A 6000-nucleotide genomic window follows, 5' to 3' on the forward strand; every position below is an offset into this window, starting at 1 on the left:
TGGGCAGCGATCGGCAACCTGTCGCAAGGAAGGCCGTTCTTGCTGCCTCCGCCAGTGGCCACAGTTGTAACGGATGCTTCCACTCTAGGGTGGGGAGCTCATTTGGGGGATCTGGAGGTCAAAGGACTTTGGTCTCCAGTGGAACAGAGATTTCACATCAATCTGTTGGAATTGTGGGCAGTACGTCTGGCTCTCAAGGCCTTCCTCCCTTCCATTTGCGGTCAGTCAGTCCAGATTTTGACGGACAACACTACCGCGATGTGGTATATAAACAAACAGGGAGGAGTGGGGTCGTACCTTCTTTGCAGAGAAGCTCTTCGACTCTGGTCCTGGCTTCAGGACCACAAGATTTGCTTGGTAGCAAATCATTTGGCCGGGGTTCTGAATGTACGTGCAGATGTTCTCAGTCGACGCAGCTCGTCGACCACGAGTGGCGTCTTCACCCGGATCTGGTTCTTTACATCTTCCAGATGGGGGGGTGTCCGCAGATAGATCTGTTTGCTACTCAGGAGAACACGCAGTGCCCATTATTTTGCAGCCTCCATTATCCGGTGCAAGGAGCTTTGGGGGACGCGTTTCAGATGTCCTGGAAGGGTCAGTTGCTTTACGCATTTCCTCCCATACCCCTGATTCCTCGAGTTTTGAGGAAGATCCGCCAAGACCGGGCTCATGTCATCTTGATAACCCCGGATTGGCCAAGAAGGGTGTGGTACACAGACCTTCTCCAACTCTCTCTGTGCCCTCCGCTCCGTCTCCCTTACAGGGTGGACCTCCTCTCACAGTGGCAGGGGCAGATTCTACACCCCCACCTCCAGAGTCTGCACCTTCATGCCTGGAGATTGAACGGGGCAATCTGAGAGCTTTTTCTCTCCCACTGGAAGTGGTGGATGTTATTTAGCCAGGCAACACTCCACCAAATCGATCTATGCAAGTCAATGGGCTAAATTTGTACGTTGGTGTGGAGGGAACCGAATTGATCCCTTAACCCCTTCTGTGCCGCGGACGTAGTGGTTACGTCCTGCGGCACAGTGCTGCTGTGCCGAGGACGTAACCACCACGTCCTCTGCACACAGCCCAGAGGGAGCGCTCTCGCTCCCTCTGTGTGCTTCCCCCCACCCCCCCAAAGTCAGGGATGGAAGGGGAAGCCCTTCCCCCCCGACCCCCCCCCCAACCCCCCCTGTGACGTCAGCGCGCGAGCACGCGCTGATTAGTCACAGGGTCTCCCCCATCGCACTGGAAGCAGAGCTTCCAGCGCGATTGAAAGAGAAAGGCTTTTGCATTTCTCTTTCAATCACTGGGGGAGGCCCTGAGAGGCTTCAAAGGGAAGGAAATGTATTTCCTTCCCTTTGAAGTCTCTCACAGGTTTCAAAAGCCAGATTGCTTGCAATCCGGCTTTTGAAACCCCACTAGACACCAGGGATTTTTTTTTTTGGGAATGAAACTGTCAAAAGGAAGCGACCCCTTGGGCAAGGGTCGCTCCCAGGGGGGGCATTTTTTTAGGAAGGCCTTTTCTGCCCCCCCTGGGGGCAGATTGGCCTATTATTAGGCCGATCTGCCCCCAGTGGGGGCAGAAACCTCTAGGCACCAGGGAGTTTTTTTTGTTTTGTTCTTTTTTTTTTTTGATGTTTTCTTTTTTTTAGGTGGGGAGCGACCCCTTAGGCAAGGGTCGCTCCCCTAGGGGGCAATATATATTTAGGCCATTTCTGCCCCCCTTGGGGGCAGATTGGCCTACTTTGATGAGGCCAATCTGCCCCCAAGGGGGGCAGAAACCATTAGACACCAGGGAGTTTTTTTTTTCTGCAAATTTTACGCAACAGGAGCGACCCCTTGGGCAAGGGTCGCTCCCAGGGGGGGCATTTTTTTGGGAAGGTCTTTTCTGCCCCCCTTGGGGGTAGATCAGCCTATTTTGATTCGGCTGATCTGCCCCCAAGGGGGGCAGAAACCACTAGGCACCAGGGATTTTTTTGTTTTTTTGTTTTACAGATGGGGAGCGACCCCTTGGACAAGGGTCGCTCCCCTGGAGGGGCAAAATGTATTTAGGCCATTTCTGCCCGCTTTGGGGGCAGATCGGCCGATTTTAGGTCAATCTGCCCCAAAGGGGGCAGAAACCACTAGGCACCGGGGATTTGTTTTTTGGTGTCAATGTCACGCAGGGAGAGCGACCCCGTAGGCAAGGGTCGCTCCCGGGGGGGGGGGGGGAGGTTGAGGGGGCAAATTTATTTTAGGCCATTTCTGCCCCCCCGGGGGGCAGATCGGCCTATTATTAGGCCGATCTGCCACCAGGGGGGGGGGGCAGAAACCTCTAGGCGCCAGGGCAAATTTTTTTTGTGTTTTTTTTTTTGTATGTTTGTTTTTTTAGAGATGGGGAGCGACCCATCAGGCAAGGGTCGCTCCCCTGGGGGGCAAACTGTATTTAGACCATTTCTGTCCCCCTTGGGGGCAGATTGGTCGATTTTAGGTCAATCTGCCCCCAAGACCACTAGGCACCGGGGATTTGTTTTTTTGGCGCCAATGTCACGCAGGGGGAGCGACCCCATAGGCGAGGGTCGCTCCTGGTGGGGGGGTTGGGGATGCAAATTTATTTTAGGCCATTTCTGCCCCCCCGGGGGGGCAGAAACCTCTAGGCGCCAGGGCAATTTTTTTTTGTGTTTTTTTTTTTTGTATGTTTGTTTTTTTAGAGATGGGGAGCGACCCATCAGGCAAGGGTCGCTCCCCTGGGGGGCAAACTGTATTTAGACCATTTCTGCCCCCCTTGGGGGCAGATTGGTCGATTTTAGGTCAATCTGCCCCCAAGGGGGCAGAAACCACTAGGCACCGGGGATTTGTTTTTTTGGCGCCAATGTCACGCAGGGGGAGCGACCCCATAGGCGAGGGTCGCTCCTGGTGAGGGGGTGGGGGTTGGGGATGCAAATTTATTTTAGGCCATTTCTGCCCCCCCCAGGGGGCAGATCGGCCTATTATTAGGCCGATCTGCCACCAGGGGGGGGCAGAAACCTCTAGGCGCCAGGGCAAATTTTTTTGTGTGTTTTTTTTTTTTGTATGTTTGTTTTTTTAGAGATGGGGAGTGACCCATCAGGCAAGGGTCGCTCCCCTGGGGGGCAAACTGTATTTAGACCATTTCTGCCCCCCTTGGGGGCAGATTGGTCGATTTTAGGTCAATCTGCCCCCAAGGGGCCAGAAACCACTAGGCACCGGGGATTTGTTTTTTTGGTGCCAATGTCACGCAGGGGGAGCGACCCCATAGGCGAGGGCCGCTCCTGGTGGGGGGGTGGGGGTTGGGGATGCAAATTTATTTTAGGCCATTTCTGCCCCCCCTGGGGCAGATCGGCCTATTATTAGGCCGATCTGCCACCAGGGGGGGGGCAGAAACCTCTAGGCGCCAGGGCAAAATTTTGTTTGTGGTTTTTTTTTGTATGTTTGTTTTTTTAGAGATGGGGAGTGACCCATCAGGCAAGGGTCGCTGCCCTGGGGGGCAAACTGTATTTAGACCATTTCTGCCCCCCTTGTGGGCAGATTGGTCGATTTTAGGTCACTCTGCCCCCAAGTGGGCAGAAACCACTAGGCACCGGGGATTTGTTTTTTTGGCGCCAATGTCACGCAGGGGGAGCGACCCCATAGGCGAGGGTCGCTCCTGGTGGGGGGGTGGGGGTTGGGGATGCAAATTTATTTTAGGCCATTTCTGCCCCCCCTGGGGGCAGATCGGCCTATTAGGCCGATCTGCCACCAGGGGGGGGGACAGAAACCTCTACGCGCCAGGGCAATTTTTTTTTGTGTTTTTTGTTGTTGTATGTTTGTTTTTTTAGAGATGGGGAGTGACCCATCAGGCAAGGGTCGCTCCCCTGGGGGGCAAACTGTATTTAGACCATTTCTGCCCCCCTTGGGGGCAGATTGGTCGATTTTAGGTCAATCTGCCCCAAGGGGGCAGAAACCACTAGGCACCGGGGATTTGTTTTTTGGCGCCAATGTCACGCAGGGGGAGCGACTCCGTAGGCAAGGGTTGCTCCTGGGCAGGGGGTGTTTGGGGGAGTGGGGGGGTCAAATTTATTTTAGGGCATTTCCTCCCCCCCCCCCCCCCGGGCCGGCTGAGCTAGAGGCCAAAATCCACAGGTAGGCACTTTGCAAAAAACACCTCTGTTTTCTGTGAAAAAATGTGATGTGTCCACGTTGTGTTTTGGGCCATTTCCTTTCGTGGGCGCTAGGCCTACCCACACAAGTGAGGTACCATTTTTATGGAGAGACTTAGGGGAACGCTGGGTGGAAGGAAATTTGTGGCTCCTCTCAGATTCCAGAACTTTCTGTCACCGAAATGAGAGGAAAAAGTGTTTTTTGGCCAAATTTTGATGTTTGCAAATGATTCTGGGTAACAGAACCTGGTCAGAGCCCCGCAAATCACCCCATCTTGGATTCCCCTAGGTCTCTAGTTTTCAAAAATGCGCTGGTTTGCTAGGTTTCCCTAGGTGCCGGCTGAGCTAGAGGCCAAAATCCACAGGTAGGCACTGTTTTCTAAGAAAAAATGTGATGTGTCCACGTTGTGTTTTGGGCCATTTCCTGTCGCGAGCGCTAGGCCTACCCACACAAGTGAGGTATCATTTTTATCGGGAGACGTGGGGGAACGCTGGGTGGAAGGAAATTTGTGGCTCCTCTCAGATTCCAGAACTTTCTGCCACAGAAATGTGAGGAACATGTGTTTTTTTAGCCAAATTTTGAGGTTTGCAAAGGATTCTGGGTAACAGAACCTGGTCCCAGCCACACAAGTCACCCCATCTTGGATTCCCCTAGGTCTCTAGTTTTCAGAAATGCACAGGTTTGGTAGGTTTCCCTAGGTGGCGGCTGAGCTACAGGCCAAAATCTACAGGTAGGCACTTTGCAAAAAACACCTCTGTTTTCCTTAAAAAATGTGGCTGTGTCCACGTTGCGCTTTGGGGCGTTTCCTGTCGCGGGCGCTAGGCCTACCCACACAAGTGAGGTATCATTTTTATCGGGAGACATGGGGGAACGCTGGGTGGAAGGAAATTTGTGGCTCCTCTCAGATTCCAGAACTTTCTGCCACAGAAATGTGAGGAACATGTGTTTTTTTAGCCAAATTTTGAGGTTTGCAAAGGATTCTGGGTAAGAGAACCTGGTCCCAGCCACACAAGTCACCCCATCTTGGATTCCCCTAGGTCTCTAGTTTTCAGAAATGCACAGGTTTGGTAGGTTTCCCTAGGTGGCGGCTGATCTACAGGCCAAAATCTACAGGTAGGCACTTTGCAAAAAACACCTCTGTTTTCCTTCAAAAATTTGGCTGTGTCCACGTTGCGCTTCGGGGCGTTTCCTGTCGTGGGCGCTAGGCCTACCCACACAAGTGAGGTATCATTTTTATCGGGAGACCTGGGGGAATGCTGGGTGGAAGGAAATTTGTGGCTCCTCTCAGATTACAGAACTTTCTGCCACAGAAATGTGAGGAACATGTGTTTTTTTAGCCACATTTTGAGGTTTGCAAAGGATTCTGGGTAACAGAACCTGGTCCCAGCCACACAAGTCACCCCATCTTGGATTCAACTAGGTCTCTAGTTTTCAGAAATGCACAGGTTTGGTAGGTTTCCCTAGGTGGCGGCTGAGCTAGAGGCCAAAATCTACAGGTAGGCACTTTGCTAAAAACAGGTCTGTTTTCTGTGATGTGTCCACGTTGTGTTTTGGGGCATATCCTGTCGCGGGCGCTAGGCCTACCCACACAAGTGAGGTATCATTTTTATCGGGAGACTTGGGGGAACATAGAATAGCAAAACAAGTGTTATTGCCCCTTGTCTTTCTCTACATTTTTCCCTTCCAAATGTAAGACAGTGTGTAAAAAAGACGTCTATTTGAGAAATGCCCTGTAGTTCACATGCTTGTATGGGCACCCCGGAATTCAGAGATGTGCTAATAACCACTGCTTCTCAACACCTTATCTTGTGCCCATTTTGGAAATACAAAGGTTTTCTTGATAGCTATTTTTTACTCTTTATATTTCAGCAAATG

This window comes from Pleurodeles waltl, chromosome 11 (assembly GCF_031143425.1).
Source record: "Pleurodeles waltl isolate 20211129_DDA chromosome 11, aPleWal1.hap1.20221129, whole genome shotgun sequence".
Lineage (NCBI taxonomy): Eukaryota > Metazoa > Chordata > Amphibia > Caudata > Salamandridae > Pleurodeles > Pleurodeles waltl.